The sequence below is a fragment of the Arachis duranensis genome, chromosome 3, assembly GCF_000817695.3.
Source record: "Arachis duranensis cultivar V14167 chromosome 3, aradu.V14167.gnm2.J7QH, whole genome shotgun sequence".
NCBI classification, from domain to species: domain Eukaryota; kingdom Viridiplantae; phylum Streptophyta; class Magnoliopsida; order Fabales; family Fabaceae; genus Arachis; species Arachis duranensis.
Window position 1 is genome coordinate 109187860 of NC_029774.3, and position 20217 is coordinate 109208076.

Genomic DNA, 20217 nt, shown 5'->3' on the forward strand with positions numbered 1-20217 from the left:
GTAAATAATTAATTTTTAAAAAATATATATCATATCAATATTTTTACTAAACTACTCTTATATTTTAATAAAAATAAAAAAATATTTTTATTTAATTTTACAAAAAAATTTAAATATCTTTTTTTATATATATTGGACAAAAACTACCTTAATCTTTTTAATTTAGTCAAAATTCAATTAGCTTTAGTTTTATAATTTTAAATTTGAAATAATTTAAAAATCAAAAGTTTAAAATAAAAACATATATAAAAAATAAAAAAATGTTTGATCTAAAATTAGGGTTCATTGTTCTTTTTCTCTAGACAATAAAAAAAGAACTTAGTTTCTCCACGTCGTTTTCTTGAATAGCTCAAGTGTTGTTGAAATTTTGCCAAATGAATAACGGTAAATCTGTCACTGGTTTCAATTTTGAGCAGAGATCGAAGGCCGTGATGGTATCCAGGGGGCTGTTAGGTTGGTCTCCGCCGCACATACAACCTAACTTGTCAATGGCTAATAAACCCTATTTGTAGGGTTTATCTTGTATTGATTTTTGGGAATTTTATCACCTTTTACCCACATTCATTCAATAAAATAGCATGGTTTTATAACTTCTCCTTTAATTGCGCTTAAGAGTGAAAACATGCTTTTTAGGACTTAAAATAGATAAATTTAACTCACCTTGATTCTATTAGATGCATTGATATGTTTGTTAAGTGATTTCAGATTTAGGAGGCAAAGATTGGATCAAGGGAATGAAGAAAAAGCATGTAAAGTTGGAGAACTCATGAAGAAATAATGGAACCAAAAAGCTGTCAAGCCTAACCTCTTCACACTTAATTGACCATAACTTGAGCTACAGAGGTCCAAATGATGCGGTTCTAGTTGGGTTGGAAAGCTAACATCCGGAGCTTCGAAATGATATAACATTTGCTATAGTTGCTACACGTATGGTGACGCGTACGCGCATTGTACGCGCACGCGTCGTTGCTTCCATATGATCCACTTAAAGCAATACGTGGCCAGTGAATTCTAAAGCCTTGTGGGCCCAATCCAACTCATTTCTGATGCTATTTAAGCCAAGAATTGAAGGAGAATCAACATACTTTAGATACTTTACACACTTAGTTACCATTAGTTTTAGTTTAGCTTAGTTTAGTAGTTAGAGTTAGTTTCTAGAGAGAGCTTCTCTCTAGGATTAGGATTAGGATTAGGTTAGTTCTTAGATCTAGATTTAGATTCATATCTTCTTCCACTTCTACCTTTCAATTCTTTGTTGTTACAATCATCATTCTTCTATTCTTTTGTTGTAATTTCCTTTATGTTGTTCTTATACTTTGTTGTAGATCTATTCTTGTTCCTTCCATTTTCTTTCAATTCAATTCAAGGTAATTCATAATAATTGTGTTTCTTTTGATTGTTGTTGTTAATTCCTTTCAATAATTGTTCTTTTTGTCAATTTGCTTTGCTTTTCTTTTGTACCTTCCAAGTGTTTGACGAAATACTTTAATTTGTGATCATGATTGAGGAGGATAACTAGGATAGGATTTCTAGTTCTCATATCTTTCCAAGAGTTTTGTTAGTTGTTAGTTTATTTTCTTTACCATTTATATTTCTTGTCTAAAATCTCAAAAATCTCAAAATATCTCATAACCAATAACAAGACACTTTATTGTAATTCCTAAGGAGAACGACCCGAGGTTCAATACTTCGGTTTATAAATTTAGGGGTTTGTTTTAGTGACAAATAATCTTTTGTATGAAAGGATTATTGTTGGTTTAGAAACTATACTTGCAACGAGAATTCATTTGTGAAATTCTAAACCATCAAAAATCCAATCATTAAAAATGGCACCGTTGCCGGGGAGTTGCAATGGTGTTATGTTATTGGTTATTGTATATATGTGAATATTGTGAATAGCTTGATTTTTGCCTTTTGTTAGTATTTTCTAGTCTTTGGATTTGGTTTTCCTTGTTTCTCATTCCATTGTTTTCTATTAGCTTTTGATTTTTTGTTTTCTCTTTCCATTATGAATTCTCATTTTGGCTATGAGTGTGATTACAACTATGTTATAGGAAGTGGAGATTACAATGAAGAGATGCATCAAGGATGAGACAATCAAAGGTGGGAGGAGCCATATGCATATGATCAATCTTCATGGCAGCAACCTCCACCAATGCACTATGAAGAAGGGCCAATTTTTGATGCATACCAATCCAATGGCTATGGTGAATCTCCTTGTGACTTTCAAGAACCACCACCATATGCCTATGAACCCCCTCCTCAACATGATCCTCAACCATACTCACAAGCCTCCTTTCACCAAATACCTCCATATGACCCTAATCCTTATCCACCATACCAACCACCTTTTGAGCCATATGAGCCACATATAGAACCGCCACCATTCCAACCTCAATACTTCCAAGAACCACCCTCAATAAATAAAAATTTTCAACCACAAGATGAATTCTACCTTCCACCACAACCTCACATGGAAGAATATTCATGTCCATCGATCCAAGAGCCATATGATCCTTATCATGATATCCAAGCGGAACAAGAGTCGAGGGATCGTCTCAAGGAAGCATTGGATCAATTTCAAGCAACCATGGAGTGTGTTGTGCAACAAGTGGAAAGAGGTTGTGCACCAAGTGGAAAGAGTGGAAAACATTGAACCACCACAACTCTACCAAGAAGAATCACCTTCCTACTATGAACCATTCTCCCAAAATGATGAATCCTTCTATCCATCCCAACCTCCAATGGATGACATCCTTGATGTTCTTGTTCAAGGACAAGAAGAGATGAAAAGGGATGTGTAAAATTTCATGACCGCCTTAGATGCGGTAACAAATCAATTAGCCTCTCAATGCTTGAACACTCAAGGAACTCCCATGGCTATATGTGGATGATCAAATGAAGAGCATAACATGAAGGATCGATTGGTGGAGAAAGAGGGAAGTTACTTTGTATTGGAACAATTGGAGGAATCTACAATTGTTGAAGAGGAGGAAGAGGTGGTTGAAGACTTAGGAGATGCGGAACCACCATGGGAACATAGAGTTGAAGAAAATCCCTCCAAGAAGATTGAATTTGATGTTGAGGAGGAGTGTGCACAACCTCCAAAGCATATTCCATATGACGAATTAGATGGGATAGAGCAATAATTGAGTTCCCTTGAAATTGAAGATCAATCATCAAGTCCTAGTGGTGGAGAATCCTTTGAACTTGAAGAACCTTCTCCCGGTGCATTTGAAAATGTTGTGGAGGTAAACTTCTTTCACCCTCCCAATTATAGATTGATTAAGAGAAAAGGCTTAGATAATATTGATGAACAAAGGATTGAATTAGAGAAATCTTGTGAAGAGGTGGAAGTCCAAAAAAAATAGAAGGACGGGAGTTGGTTATGCTTTGTCAAGATCTTTGGAAGCATCTTTGCCTAGGTTGCCATCTACACCTTCATTTGAGTGGGTGAAATTCATTTCTATTAGCTTTATTATCCCACTTGAATATGGTTTGCTTGAAACGGATGGCCAACATAGGAAACTTTGTGGGATGAAGCGTAAGCAGAAAAGGTTTTGTGGTGGGCGTTGCAAATCAAGGCTCATTACGGTTGATGCATCAAGCATGAGATATAAAGGTTGGAGTAGTGCTCAAATAGATGGGTCTAGGAGGATTGTTGGTCACTATATAGAGAATTCACCTTACTCACCACCCGGTTGGACCAATAATGATAATCAACTTCAAGACGGGTGTGAAAATAAAGTGTGGAACCCCGGATTAGAAAAAGAGGATCAACTTTTGGAGCCCCAAGCTTGTGAAAAACTCCATCAACACTTGGCTCAATCCATGAAAAATCTTGGGGCACAATGGAGAACCAAACATTGGTGGGAGTTCCAAGATGAATTCAAGCACAAGCCACCTTGAGAGGAGCTCCCCATAAGTCTAACTTAAGGACAATAAACAAAAGTGCTAGGTGGGAGACACCCCACCATGGTAAATTCTTTTCATTTTTTTCTCTTTTGTACATACTAATAGAATTAGTTTAATTTCATGTTGTGTTGAATTTGTTGAGTCTAATTGGTAGTTTAGTATGTTAAATAAGGTTTTATGGTGTTTTGGTAGCTGTTTGGAGGTTTGGAATGCTTGGATTGGTGCAAAAACATAAATTTTTTTTTGAAAAATAGAGCACCATCTACGCGTACGCGCACTGCGCGCGTACGCGTGCATCAAGCGTATTGGACCATCCACGCGCGCGCGCCATGCGTGCGTACACGTGGATTGAGAAGTTTCACCTTCCATACATTGACCCGAGAGTTGTGCCTACGCCACGCCAACGTTGTGCCTTTGGCACAACCCCACTCGCGCGCACGCGCACATGACACGTACGCACCACTCTCGAAATAAGCCATCGACGCGGACGCGCCATGTGCGTGTACGCATGGATGCCCTTTATTCCATCCACTTCTTTTCTTCTCCTCTTGCCATTTCTTTCCTTCTCCTTTCTTCTTCCTTTCTTCTACACCTCATCCAACACTTCCAAACACCATTGATAACCATTTATTTTAGTTAACTAATTAGTTAGTTAGTTAGTCGATTAGTTAGTTTTAGTTAGTTTTTCATTTCATTTTCTCTTTTTCATTATAAGTGTTGGATTGTTATTCTTGTTTACCATTAATTGCTGCTGAGTACTAAAAAAGGGATGTTATCTTAACATCACTCTGTTTATAATCTTTGTTGGATTCTATTGTTGAGGTTATATTTTTCTACTTGGTTTTGAGTTTTTCATGCTTACCTTTTGAAAAATACCAAGTGATGAGAATTGCCTTCGAGCTTGTAACTCTTCTTGAATTACATGATTTGGCCACCATGTGATTTGAGCCTTATTCTGTGATTAGGCAACTTCTTGATGGATGATGTTGTGAATTTATCTTGATGCATTATGTTTCATGATTATATGCATCCGTATGTTTTTCGTTTGAATGCTTTCATGCTTCTTTAATGCTTGTTTTACCTTACAAGTTTACTTAAAGCATTTCAAGCACACTAGAATAAGTGAAGTGCATGCTTCTTTTGTGACATTCCTTTTTATGCTAATGTGTGTTCTAAAAGGCACCTAATTTAGAACTCATATCCCTATTTGTCATTAATGTCACATTAATTCACTCACTCAATTCTAGTAATTTACCTCATTCCAACAATGTATGCTTCCTTGCTTTTATATCTTCTCATCTTATGGTGTTATATTTCTATTTTTCATGATATGATGCACCACAAGCAATAATGGAAGCAAGGCTAAGAACAGGCAGCACCGGTTGATCTACCAGCTGAAGGTGGCAATCCGGAGAGTCACCGTACCCCCTTGCTCATCTTTGAGTGCACCAAAGACGGTGCAAACTTTTAAGTGTGGGGAGGTCATCCGACCGGTCGGCGATTTTGGGTGACAAATTTCTAATCCCAACACTTTTGCATTTCATTTTAGGTTTTTAGGATTTTTACTTGCATTTTTCTTAATTTTGCATATATATACACAATAAGCTTAGTCAAAATAATGAAAATTTTCAAGATTTCTATCTATAGGGCACCTCAATGGATTTGAGTGAATACTTTTCATAAAAGTTGCTTGAATCACATACATACATATACATATATATATATATATTGTGGAACATGATTTTTGAGCTAAGAACACAAGCCAGTGAGATTTGAGGCTAATGGTGTGGTTACATATTATAACCACTTATTTCCCTTCTTGTGTGCACTATTCTCTTTCTATGATTGTGATCTTTGATTTGTTTGATTCTTTATGTCCATTATTCCTTGTATTCATGCATTTATATGATTGAGACCATCATTTCATTAACCCACTTATCCAAATAGCCTTACCCCTTATCATCCATTGTTAGCCAATTTGCGCCTACGATTAACCCACTTGTTCTTATTTTAGCACATTACAAGTCCTAAAGCGAAAAACAATAAATGTCCTTATTTGGATCTTTGATTAGCTTAGGCTAGTGTGTGTGTATCATTCAAGTGTGGGAACCTTGAGACATTAGGTGAATAAACGGGTAGTTTTGTATTTTTGTTGTAAATATTGGGAATTGGGTACATGCGCATGTATTGATCAAATGTATAGACCTTATGTATTGATGTTCTTGTATATAGCTTGAAAGAAAGAAAAAAAATGAATGAGAAAAAAAAAAGAAAAGAAAAAGAAAAATTATATGGAAAAGAAAAAAATAGAAAAAGAAAGAAGAAGAAGAAGAAAAAGAAATAAACAGGGGACAAAATGCCCCAAGGCAAAGTGTAGCTTAATAAAATCAATGCATGAGTGTTGTGAAATGAAAAAGGATACATGAGTATGTGAAAAAGTAAAAAATGGGTAGTTAGGTTAGAACTTAATTGTATAGGATGTCATAGGTTAGGTGAAAAGTTTAAGCTTATCAAAGATTCAAATTTCAAGCTCACTTGACCAAATATGCATCCGACCTTGACCCTAGCCCCATTACTACCAAAGGAAAGACCTCATGATACTTGTATGCATGCATGAAATATTTGTTGATTGTTAGAAGAAAAACAAATCTTGGAAAGCATGATTAAAAGAGAATTGAGTGAATCAACCCTAAACACTTGAGCGAAGAGAGTGTAAACACATCCAGTGAGGGTTTGATGCTCAATTACATGTTTTCACCTACAATCATCTCTTCATGCAAGTTTGTAAAAATATTTAATAACTCAATTCAATTGTGGATTAAACTTGCTAGTCCTTAGCCCTTGTGCATATATGCTTCTTGGGAATTGATTTATTTTGACCAAGCAATTGCATTCATATAAATAGATGCATATAGTTTAGGTTGCATTTAGATTAGTTCACATTGAATAAATGTTGATACCCTTTGCTTTCTCTTGGTTTAAGCATGAGGACATGCTTGGTTTAAGTGTGGGGAGGTTGATAAACCCCATTTTTAAGGTTTATCTTGTATTGATTTTTGGAAATTTTATCACCTTTTACCCACATTCATTTAATGAAATAGCATGGTTTTATAACTTCTCCTTTAATTACGCTTAAGAGTGAAAACATGCTTTTTAGGACTTAAAATAGATAAATTTAATTCACCTTGATTCCATTAGATGTCATGATATGTTTGTTAAGTGATTTCAGATTTAGGAGACAAAGATTGGATCAAGGGAATGAAGAAAAAGCATGTAAAGTTGGAGAACTCATGAAGAAATGATGGAACCAAAAAGCTGTCAAGCCTGACCTCTTCGCACTTAATTGACCATAACTTGAACTACAGAAGTCCAAATGATGCAGTTCCAGTTGAGTTGGAAAGCTAACATCTGGTTCTTCGAAATGATATAAGATTTGCCATAGTTGCTGCATGTATGGTGACGCGTACGCGCACTATACACGCATGCATCGTTGCTGCCATATGATCCACTTAAAACAATACGTGGCCAGCGAATTCTAAAACCTTGTGGGCCCAATCCAACTCATTTCTGATGCTATTTAAGCCAAAGATTGAAGGGAAATCAACATACTTTAGATACTTTACACACTTAGTTACCATTAGTTTTAGTTTAGCTTAGTTTAGTAGTTAGAGTTAGTTTCTAGATAGAGAAGCTCTCACTTCTCTCTAGGATTAGGATTAGGATTAGGTTAGTTCTTAGATTTAGATTCATATCTTCTTCCACTTCTACCTTTCAATTCTTTATTGTTACAATCATCATTCTTCTATTCTTTTGTTGTAATTTCCTTTATGTTGTTCTTATACTTTGTCGTAGATCTACTCTTGTTCCTTCCATTTTATTTCAATTCAATTCAAGGTAATTCATAATAATTGTGTTTCTTTTGATTGTTGTTGTTAATTCCTTTCAATAATTGTTCTTGTTGTCAATTTTCTTTGCTTTTCTTTTGTACCTTCCAAGTGTTTGATGAATGCTTGGTTGGGTTTTAGTGTAGGTTTTGTTCCTCTTAGCCTAGGTAGAGTAATTAGTGACTCTTGAGTTATCTAATTCCCTTATTGATTGATAATTAGAAGTTGCTAATTGATTTGAATGCCTCTAAAGCTAGTCTTTCCTTTAGGAGTTGATTAGGACTTGAGGAATCAAATTGATTCATCCACTTGACTTTCCTCCATTGTTAGAGGTTAACTAAGTGAGAGCAATGAATAATTTGTGGTCATGATTAAGGAGGATAACTAGGATAGGATTTCTAGTTCTCATATCTTGCCAAGAGTTTTGTTAGTTGTTAGTTTATTTTCTTTACCATTTATATTTCTTGTCTAAAATCTCAAAAACCCCAAAATATCTCATAACCAATAACAAGACACTTTATTGTAATTCCTAGGGAGAACGATCCGAGGTTCAATACTTTGGTTTATAAATTTAGGGGTTTGTTTTAGTGACAAACAATCTTTTGTATGAAAGGATTATTTTTGGTTTAGAAACTATACTTTACAACGAGATTTCATTAGTGAAATTCTAAACCGTCAAAAATCCAATCATCAATGGCATTATATCTTCTTTTTTCCTAGATACTCAATAAGACAATTATACCACGTTCGTCAGATTGTTTTAGATCATATAAAGATTTTTACAATTTAACTGAGTATAACTCCTGCGAATATTCATGGGATGATTTAGATACCTTTAGTCCTTCAAGGACTTTCATATAGATATCACGATTTAATGATCCATATAAATAGAATGTTACCACATCCATTAGATGCATATGTAGTTTATGGTATGCAGATAAATTGACCAAATAACGCAAAGTTATTACATCTACTATAGGAGAATGTGTTTCTTCATAATCTATACCGGACCTTTGTGAAAAACCTTACGCCACAAGTCAAGATTTGTAACGTACAACTTCATTTTTCTTGTTTTGTTTTCTCACAAATATCTATTTGTATCTAACAGGTTTTACATTTTCTAATGTACGGACTACAGGTCCAAATATTTCACGTTTTGCAAGTGAGTCTAACTCAACCTTCAAAACTTCTTCCCATTTTGGCCAATCATTCCTTTGTCGACATTCTTCGACTGTTCTTGGCTCAAGATCCTTATTTTCATGCATGATATTTAATGTCACATTATATGCAAATATTTCATTGACAATTGTCTTATTTTGGTTCCAATTTTCTCCTATAAAGACACAATTTATCGAGATCTCGTCATTTTCACAATTTTCAGGTACGTGAATGTCTTATGGTGTCAAAATTATATCAGAATTTTGGACAACTGCAGGTGTCTTTACTATGTATTTATCTTTTTCAATAGGAATAGTATTTATCTCTTTTCTTTTTCGAAGATTTTTGTCGTTGGAACCGATAAGCCTACCATGTAAGACCCCGGATTTTAAAAAGTTATTAATAAATTATTTATGAGCTATTGTATTTATTTTAAGATTATATTTTTAGAGATTTTTATATATAGGTTGAGTAAATTATTATTTATTATATAGAGTTCTTATAATTGAAAAAAAAGTAAATATTTTATATACCTTAATTTTAATATTTAGATTTTTGGCCTTATTTTATAAATAAAGGAGAATTAATTTACTTATCTCTAATTCTTATTAAATTAGTATTCAAATGGAAAATAATTTACAGCTTGTAATTGAATGGTATGTTAAAGATAGAAATTTTATACTTAATTTGTTTTTTTTAATTATTATTTTATCTTCCTAATTATTTTATGAAATTACACTAATAACCCTATTTTTAATGAAATTACCTAAACTACCCCCAAACCTAACACTACACTCATCTCTCTCACCCAACCCCTTCACCCTCGGTCACACACACTCACTCAACACACACAAATTGAACCTAACCTAGAAGCAGCTAAGAAAGAAAGAAAAGAAGAAAGAAAGGGGAAGAGAGGAGGGGGGATCCATGAGAGGGAGAGCGCCAGGTAAGAGGGAGGAGCCATCGCACCACCGCCGCGCTGCTCAGGACGCCACCTTGCCACGCGACCAGTCGCTGTCGCGTCGCTGTGCTGCACAGAGGAGGGAGAAAGTGCGAAGAACAGAGGGAAGAGAGAGGAAGAACACGTACCAGGGAGCTTAGTTGCGGGGAGAGGAGACGTGTGGCTGACCCGTCGTTGCCGTTCCGTATAGCTCGACCAGCCACCGTCGCCGTCTCTGTCCCAAACCGTCGCCAGATCCGCCGCTGTCACCGGGAAAGGGAGCCGATGCAAAGAGAGCCGCGCGTGGAGGAGAGAGAGAGATCCGAGACTGAGCTGGTTCTCCTCACTGCCGATCTGTCCAGCTACTGTCGTACCCTCCGTCGCCGCCGCTGGTGATGGGTGGCCGAGCCTTCGCCGTCGAGAAACGCCACCTCCGTTACCTACGACCACCGTCGGTAAGGGTTTGAGTATTGGATTTTGTTTCTTTCAAGTTTTGGAAACGTTACAAGCACTGCTTGTTGGTTTTAGTTGCAGCCCTCGCAAACCAGTCGCCACTGCCGCGTGAGGTGGATGCCGAGGCCGCCAAACTAGTTCAGAGATCGCCGCTATTTCGTCTTCGTATTGCAGTAAGTATTTCTGTTTCGGAGACCCCGCGTTAGTGTTTCGTTACATGTATTAAAGTATTTGCAACATTGATATTTTTAAGGATTAGAAATCGAGTGTTGCATGTCGCAATTGAGGCTGTTCTGCTATTGAGAAAGCAAGCGGAGCTAAGGTTTCGGTTGCGGTTGAATTCAGGCTGAGCAAAAAGAGTTTAGTTGACACGTTTGTTTTATGGTTTTGCTTATCGAGGTAGGGGTTTTTCTTAAAATCTATTTTACATTACAGAGTTGTTATAAATAGATATTAAAGTGAGAAACATATGTCTGTGATTATGATTGTCTTATAAATGTGGTTGTTTGCTGAACTGAATGACTGATTGCTTGAGTAGATTGTGATTGCTGAAAGGAAATTAGTTTGAAAGATTATACAATTGATTATTATGAAAAATGGCTTTCTTGGTTTTGAAGCTGTTCTTGATAATGTAAACGAATCGGCTTGGGAATGATTTGAAATATGAAACTGAGTTAATTTTGGAAATGGTTTAATATTGAGTTAGTCTGATTTTATAAATAATTTAGTATTTGAGCTGGTTTGATTTTAAAAGAGATTTATTATTGGCACTGATTCGCGTTGAAAACAATTTGATATTGGAACTGGTTGAATTATGGAAAATGAATGAGATTTGGAAATGGTTGAGAAAAAGGTTTGAGAAATATTTGGATGAGACCTGAAAAGGGTGGCAAAGTCCAAGTTTTAGGGGAGATGCTACCGAATTTTCATAAAAAAATTTAGATTCTGCTTTAAAATGTGATTTAGAAAAGGATTGGGATTTGAGAGGTTCTACGAATTGGTTCTTAATTTATTAAGAAATTGGTGTTTCGAGTTTGAGCTGTTTAATAAAAATTTATGTTTCCCGATTGATTTAAATATGAAGGGGCCTATGTTTTGAAGTTTGATTAAAGAAGTACTTTTGGAAAAGTTTTAGTGGATTTTAAAAGAAGTTGAACTTTGATTGATTTGGTTCGTTTTGCTTTTGAAGTATTCTTTAAATTTTGACTTAACAAGACTAAACAACTATGAGCTTTGAAAAGGTTTCCGAGTTACAAATGAAATGAAACTGGCTTTGAAGCATAAATAAGTTGGTTTTGAAAGTGGCTCAGAACTTTTGGCCTACATGCCTTGGTTTTGGTTTTTAAGTCTCCATTTCAAATGATTTCAATTTGAGTAATTATGATTCCGAGGATTTCTAAAGAGTTTGAGAAGTGAGGTAGGTTATTCTTCCCGAGTCTTGTGTCTTCTCAAAGAAAGTTCCGTTTTAAGGTGATGATTGAAAGTCTCTTGGAAGTTTTGTAAAATGTTATATTAAACGACTAAGATTTGAAAAGGAATTGATTTTGAGGAAAGTTATGAGATTGAAGAGACTTGAGAAATAAAAAGTGACTTATGGCTTGAATAATGATTGGTTTGATATGAATTGTTAATGAAATGCGGAAATGATGATGGATGAATGATTATGAATAAACATATGTGGCTTCCGCACGTTTATCTGAGATACGAGTTCCCTGGGTAAAGAACCGTGGCTTGCCACCACGTGTTCCAGGTTGGATCTCGATACTCTGTTGACCATACGTCGTAAGGGTGACCGGGCACATATAAATTCCCGGGTACGGATAGCCCCTAGTGAGTGATTTGAATGATGTGTGAATGTAAAAGCTATGCATAGACTCATGGGGATGCGCGACAGAGGACAGTCTAAGAATAATTCAGACTTGTCGGGTTGGCTGGATAACCGACAGATGAGCCTCATCAGCCATAGGACATGCATGCATCATATGCATTTGTATGCTTTGTTTGGGTTTGAACTTGTTTGGGTTTGCCTAATTGCTAAACTGTTCTTAACTGCTATTTGAACTATTTGCTGTAATTGCTACCTACTTGTGTTTTCCTTGTCTGTCTTGCCTGTGTTTATCCTGACGTGCTACATTTGAGAATGAACCTTGGTGCTAAATTAATGATTGTGTTGTTGATTGCGTGGTTGGTTTCTGATTGAGATTTTCTTTTAAGAAAGGAAAGGTTTCGGATTTCTGAAAGATTAAACCTTGTTTCTTTGAAAAAGTTTTGAATGTTTACTTATTGGTTTTTAAAAGATTCATAAGGCAATGATAATCACTGAGCTTGAAAATAGTTTTCTTATTAAATATCTTCTTATGATAACTTTGAAACTCCATGGTGAGACGGTGTAGTTAGGTTCTCACTCCCCTACAGCTTTACCTTTTCAGGAACCGGAAGAAGAAGCATTAAGAGGAGTTATACTGCGTTTGATTTATATGGTGTTGAATTAAATAGATTATTTTCTTCTCTCACCTTTTGTTATTACAATTTTGTAAGAGGGATAGGAGTTGTATGTTATATATATATATATATATTATAAGATATTATGTAAAAAGTCTTATAATACTTCTTGCAATCAGAGTGGCGCAGCCGGATGTGTGACTTTCTGGTAGTGAGGGTGTTACATTATGGTATCAGAGCTGTCCTTCCTGTAGAGCCTGAGGAATTGACCGACTATGCTTCAGTTGCATACTCTGAGAGTCGGTCATGTAGTAGGTCTTGTTGGATCACGAGAATTATAGCTTTATGCACATGATGGTCTATTGATTAATGCTATTAGTCTTGCATTGCATAATTTCTGGAATTAAGTTTGGCCAGCTTAACATTAGTGAATTATGTATATGTAAGCACTAATGAGTTATCATAGACGATATGTGGTCATAGATAACGCGAGTCGCGGATTTTGGGAATGTTAGAAACTTAGTTCTAGAGCTTAGTTTCGTCTCGACGTGTAATCTTTATTCGTGCCTGATGCTATTTTTTCTTTATTATTTGTATTGGAATCTCTAGTCTTTGATTTCTTCTTAGAATGTGTTTTGAATATTTTTCTACCATGTCTTGTCATTCATATATATCCTTACTTGACTATGTTCCTAATTGTTGCTTGAATCTTTAAGGAACATTCAACCGTGTTTTGAATTCTGCGAATATCATGTATCTTGCTCCTACTTGGTATGCTCTAAGGTTCTTGTTTGCTATTCTTTTCTTGGAAACTGATCGAATTATCTTCCAATCCTGTTCTCTTGTTCACGTGCGCTTTCGTTTGATTCTAACCGCATATGTTTGCCTAACGTTCTTGGTGTGTTTGCCTCTCTTTGTTTAAACTCTTTTCTTGATCCATGTATTATTTGGTACAACTTTGAACTTATTTTAATGCAGTGTATTCCTTTAAGCTCATATTTCGAATTTTGTTTTTGTTATTTTAAAGGCGTGATTTAATTTTTCTTACTTGACTATTCTTGAAACTTTTATAAAATTGTTTTTGATTTGATATGATCTTCTCCATATAAAGTTTTTTTTAAAACAAAAAATCTTTTATACCGTTAAAAAAAACTATTTACCCCCAATAACTCATCAGTTCTTTTACTCGTTTATAAAAATATACTCATGTTAAAACATATGTATGCAATTTGATTTTTTTTAACAACTATATTACAATTTTTATGAATATTTTTGCTTGATTATGTATTCAGATACTCTTCAAAGGAAGATTTTTATCTATTTCTAGTTGATTTTCATTTAATAAACTTCACCTGATCTATTTTTAATTCGAATTTGGTTTAGCATCACACGTTAATTAAGCATTCTTTGCTCTTTTGAAAATGTTGGGTTCATATCTTCCCTTTTAAGAACAGACCAATTTCTTTTTGAGCCTTTCACTTCTATGGATGTCATATTTGACTCTGTATTTAACTATTTTCTTACTTTTGTGAACGTCACCATTAGTCTTAATTTTCCTTCTTTTATAAATCTCACACTCATCCGACTCAGCTTGACCTTGTTTCTATCTAATGCACCGTTTACCCTCTTAATTGTCTTTTCTTGTGCGTTTTGTATTCCTTTGGATCAATTGAAAACTTGTTTGATATTCCAAGCCTGGTGAGATTTTGTTTGAATTCCCTTGATTTAAAGATCCTTTCTTCCACGGGCTGATTACCTTTTAAGCGCATCGTAATCTTCTTAAATGATTTTTGCGAGGTGCTTATTCCAAGTATACTTTCAAAATTTTGTTTTCAACTATTTTTGAAGAATTTTTGAATTCTTTTAAAAAAAATTTAAATTTAAGTTTTGAATCAACCTTTTAAGTTGCTGAGTTCCTTTCTTGAAATGAGTTGGTTTTCTTTTTAGCGCATCTTAATATTATTGAACATCCTTATAAAGCTGTGATTTCAAGTATATTATTGAAGTTTTAATAAAATCGCTTTCAATTCAGCCTACACTCCTTTACCTTATACTTTGAAAATTTCTGTATGTGATTTAAACCTGTTTAATTGTAATGTATCTTCTTTTCTTTTATGAGTAAAACTCTATCTCAGGTTTCCTTCCAACAAGATTGTATTTTTCATATATGCTTGAAAAAGAAGAGAAAATACAATGTTGCTCTTAGCCAAATTAATCTTTCCATTTACAAAGTTTGTGTAATTTATTTCCACTTGAATTTATATTGAGATAATGCCACATTTATGCTTTTGTTAATCTTTTGAAGGATGTTTGTTACCCATCTTCTTTTTCAAAACATAAAATGATTTTCTCTTAAGTTTTCCATTCTTTACGAACAATGTATTCGAAAGTATTTTTTTTAAACCATACTCTTGAGTTCTATAAGCTTTATCTTTGGTTTTAAACACTCTTCTTCTGTAAACCTCGTATTCCGATACTCGACTTGATTTTATTTCAAACTACTGCACTACTTTTCTTTTTATTATTCCTATCAGATTTCAATGATTCGAGAGTCATTCTTGAGATTGCCGAACTAATCTTCTTTCTGGCACTCTTCATTCCTTGTGCATACCTGCTTATTTGTAATCTCAACAATTCTTTCAAGTTCTTGCGAATTTTGTCCTTGTCACTTGTCCTTTTCCAAGGTGTTATATCCTTCGAATAAACTCAGGGATAGCTTTAGAGTCACGTATGACCTTTAGGCGTCATAAGCGAAGCGTTAGTCTCTTTAGCATGTAGTTCGTAAACGTGAAAAGGGAAAGCGGTAAATATGCAATGTTATGAGGAGTGTGGTAGTTTTGTTCCTCGTGAGAGTTTGCGGATGATTATGCTTGTGGCGGTTAAGGGGTTGTGAAGTGACTGATGGAATTGAAAAGTTGAAATTTTGAAGTTAGTAAGAAATCTATGCGCAGACGTTATCCTGTTTGTTCACGTCAAGCTGTTTTCAAACTTTTGCCACCTAGTTACCCCCTTTGTTTTTGCAAACACCTAACTAGAACACTTGCACCCTCTTATGCTTCAAGTTTTGGTAAAATAGTAGCCTCATGTGACATCCTTGTTTTGAACCATCATGTAACTTTTGCTTTAGACCACACTTTTTCCTTACACCTAAATTTTCACTGAGATTTTTGGTTTTTGGAAAACTATATACATATATATGCCAAGACCTTTGTTTTCTAAAGTATACGAAAGTAAAGTATTCAAAACTATTTTAGTATTTTATGAATTAAGTTAATTTTTGAGGACAAAAATTTTTTATAAGTGGGGTAGAATGTAAGACCCTGGATTTTAAAAAGTTATTAATAAATTATTTATGAGCTATTGTATTTATTTTAAGATTATATTTTTAGAGATTTTTATATATAGGTTGAGTAAATTATTATTTATTATATAGAGTTCTTATAATTGAAAAAAAATAATGAATATTTTATATACCTTAATTTTAATATTTAGATTTTTGACCTTATTTTATAAATAAAAGAGAATTAATTTACTTATCTCTAATTCTTATTAAATTAGTATTCGAATAGAAAATAATTTACAGCTTGTAGTTGGAAGGTATGTGAAAGATAGAAATTTTATACTTAATTTGGTTTTTTTAATTATTATTTTATCTTCCTAATTATTTTATAAAATTACCTAAACTACCCCCAAACCCTAACACTACACTCATCTCTCTCACCCAACCCCTTCATCCTCGGTCACACACTCAACACACACAAATTGAACCTAACCTAGAAGCAGCTAAGAAAGAAAGAAAAGAAGAAAGAAAGGGGAAGAGAGGAGGGGGGATCCGTGAGAGGGAGAGCGCCGGGTAAGAGGGAGGAGCCGTCGCACCACCGCAGCGCTGCTCAGAACGCCACCTTGCCACCGCGACCAGTCGCTGCCGCGTCGCCGTGCTGCACAGAGGAGGGAGAAAGTGCGAAGAATAGAGGGAAGAGAGAAGAAGAACACGCGCCAGGGAGCTCAGTTGCGGGGAGAGGAGACGTGTGGCTGACCCGTCGTTGCCGGTCCGTATAGCTCGACCAGCTGCCGTCGCCGTCTCTGTCCTAAACCATCGCCAGATCCGCCGCTGTCACCGGGAAAGGGAGCCAATGCAAGGAGAGCCGCGCGTGGAGGAGAGAGAGAGAGAGATCCGAGAGTGAGCTGGTTCCTCCTCACTGCCGATCTGTCCAGCCGCCGTCGTACCCTCCGTTGCCGCCGTTGGTGATGGGTGGCCGAGCCTTCGCCACCGAGAAACGCCACCTCCGTTACCTACGACCACCGTCGGTAAGGGTTTGAGTATTGGATTTCGTTTCTTTCAAGTTTTGGAAACGTTACAAGCACTGCTTGTTGGTTTCAGTTGCTGCCGCTGCAAACCAGTCGCTGCTTCCGTATGAGGTGGATGCCGAGGCCGCCAAACTAGTTCAGAGATTGCCGCTATTTCGTCTTCGTATTGCAGTAAGTAGTTTTGTTTTAGAGACCCCGCGTTAGTGTTTCGTTACATGTATTAAAGTATTTGCAACATTGATATTTTTAAGAATTAGAAATCGAGTGTTGCATGTCGCGATTGAGGCTGTTCTGCTATTGAGAAAGCAAGCGGAGCTGAGATTTCGGTTGCGGTTGAATTCAGGCTGAGCGAAAAGAGTTTAGTTGACACGTTTGGTTTATGGTTTTGCTTATCGAGGTAGGGTTTTTCTTAAAATCTATTTTACATTACAGAATTGTTATAAATAGATATTAAAGTGAGAAACATATGTCTGTGATTATGATTTTCTTGTAAATATGGTTGTTTGCTAGACTGAATGACTGATTGCTTGAGTAGATTGTGATTGCTGAAAAGAAATTAGTTTGAAATATTATTCAATTGATTATTATGAGAAATGGATTTCTTGGTTTTGAAGCTGTTTTTGATAATGTAAACGAATCGGCTTGGAAATTATTTGAAATATGAAACTGAATTAATTTTGGAAATGGTTTAATATTGAGTTAGTCTGATTTTATAAATAATTTAGTATTTGAGCTGGTTTGATTTTAAAAGAGATTTATTATTGGCACTGATTCGCGTTGAAAACAATTTGATATTGGAACTGGTTGAATTTTGGAAAATGAATGAGATTTGGAAATGGTTGAGAAAAAGGTTTGAGAAATGTTTGGATGGGACTCGAAAAGGGTGGCAAAGTCCAAGTTTTAGAGGAGATGCTGCCGAATTTTCATAAAAAAATTTAGATTCTGCTTTAAAATGTGATTTAGAAAAGGATTGGGATTTGAGAGGTTCTATGAATTGGTTCTTAATTTATTAAGAAATTGGTGTTTCAAGTTTGAGCTGTTTAATAAAAATTTATGTTTCCCGATTGATTTAAATATGAAGGGGCCTATGTTTTGAAGTTTGATTAAAGAAGTACTTTTGGAAAAGTTTTAGTGGATTTTAAAAGAAGTTGAACTTTGATTAATTAGGTTCGTTTTGCTTTTGAAGTATTCTTTAAATTTTAACTTAACAAGACTAAACAACTCCGAGCTTTGAAAAGGTTTCCGAGTTATAAACGAAATGAAATTGGCTTTGAAGCATAAGTAAGTTGGTTTTGAAAGTGGCTCAGAACTTTTGGCCTACATGCCTTGGTTTTGGTTTTTAAGTCTCCATTCCAAATGATTTCAATTTGAGTAATTATGATTCCGAGGATTTCTAAAGAGTTTGAGAAGTGAGGCAGGTTATTCTTCCTTAAAGTCTTGTGTCTTCTCAAAGAAAGTTCCGTTTTAAGGTGATGATTGAAAGTCTCTTGGAAGTTTTGTAAAATGTTATATTAAACGACTAAGATTTGAAAAGTAATTGATTTTGAGGAAAGTTATGAGATTGAAGAGATTTGAGAAATAAAAAGTGACTTATGGCTTGAATAATGATTAGTTTGATATGAATTGTTAATGAAATGCGGAAATGATGATGGATGAATGATTATGAATAAACATATGTGGCTTCCGCACGTTTATCTGAGATACGAGTTTCCTGGGTAAAGAACCGTGGCTTGCCACCACGTGTTCTAGGTTGGATCTCGATACTCTGTTGACCTTACGTCGTTAGGGTGACCGGCACGTATAAATTCTTGGGTATGGATAGCCCCCAGTGAGTGATTTGAATGATGTGTGAATGTAAAATCTATGCATAGAGTCATGGGGATGCGCAACGGGGGATAGTCTAAGGACAATTTAGACTTGTCGGGTTGGCTGGATAACCGACAGATGAGCCTCATCAGCCATAGGACAGGCATGCATCATATGCATTTTTATGCTTTGTTTGGGTTTGAATTTGTTTGGGTTTGCCTAATTGCTAAACTGTTCTTAACTGCTACTTGAACTATTTGCTGTAATTGCTACCTACTTGTGTTTTCCTTGTCTGTCTTGCCTGTGTTTATCCTGACGTGCTACATTTGAGAATGAACTTTGGTGCTAAATTAATGATTGTGTTGTTGATTGCGTGGTTGGTTTCTGATTGAGATTTTCTTTTAAGAAAGGAAATGTTTCGGATTTCTGAAAGATTAAACCTTGTTTCTTTGAAAAAGTTGAGTTTACTTGTTGGTTTTAAAAGATTCATAAGGCAACGATAATCACTGAGTTTGAAAACAATTTTCTTATTAAATATCTTCTTATGACAACTTTGAAACTCCGTGGTGAGACCGTGTGGTTAGGTTCTCACCCCCTACAGCTTTACCTTTTCAGGAACCGGAAGAAGAAGCATTAAGAGGAGTTATACTATGTTTGATTTATATATTGTTGAATTAAATAGATTATTTTCTTCCCTCGCCTTTGTTATTACAATTTTGTAAGAGGGATAGAAGTTGTATGTTTTATATATATTATATTATAAGATATTATGTAAAAAGTCTTGTATTTGAATATGTGTGTTTGTTTTTTATAAAGTTTTTATTTCCAGTTTTCAAAGAAATTAGCGATACAGTGTTGAGTCACAGGCTCCTATTTTAATATTAAGTATATAAAGTAGTTGTAATACTTCTTGCAAACAGAGTGGCGCAGCCGGAAGCATGAATTTCTGGTAGTGAGGGTGTTACATACCACACATCTTACGTGAATTTGTTTTGGTGGCCTTTTGTCCAACTGGGACATTAATTCGAATTTTAGCATTTTCAACTGGTATATAGGATTTAGTAATCTTTTTTCGTATTAAAAAAATGCATCAGACAATTCATTTTCTATTTTTTGCAAATGTATAATCTTTTGAACTTCTAGTTCACATTGCCCTGATCTAGGATCTAAATGCATCAAGGATGATGCATTCTAATTAAGTTCCTTTTTAGAAAACTTATTCTCTTTTCCTAATGTTGAAAATTTTGATTCATCAAAATGACAATCTGCAAATCGAATTTTAAATACATCTCCAGTTTGTATCTCAAGTTA

At 35.1% G+C, this 20217-nt stretch overlaps 2 long non-coding RNA genes across 3 annotated transcripts; both read left to right on the forward strand.

Moving 5' to 3' along the window:
- Positions 1–9803: 9803 nt before the first annotated feature.
- Positions 9804–13764, forward strand: LOC127745791 (uncharacterized). Of its 2 annotated transcripts, XR_008007355.1 has the most exons (4): positions 9804–10352; positions 10426–10523; positions 10604–10749; positions 12766–13764. It is a non-coding gene; the product is annotated as an uncharacterized LOC127745791 (long non-coding RNA). The 2 variants fall into 2 exon arrangements; XR_008007354.1 differs by having other exon boundaries at positions 9804–10523.
- A 2676-nt stretch (positions 13765–16440) lies between these two features.
- Positions 16441–19747, forward strand: LOC127745792 (uncharacterized). Its single transcript, XR_008007356.1, has 4 exons — positions 16441–17100; positions 17174–17271; positions 17352–17497; positions 19522–19747. It is a non-coding gene; the product is annotated as an uncharacterized LOC127745792 (long non-coding RNA).
- The last annotated feature ends 470 nt before the right edge of the window (positions 19748–20217 follow it).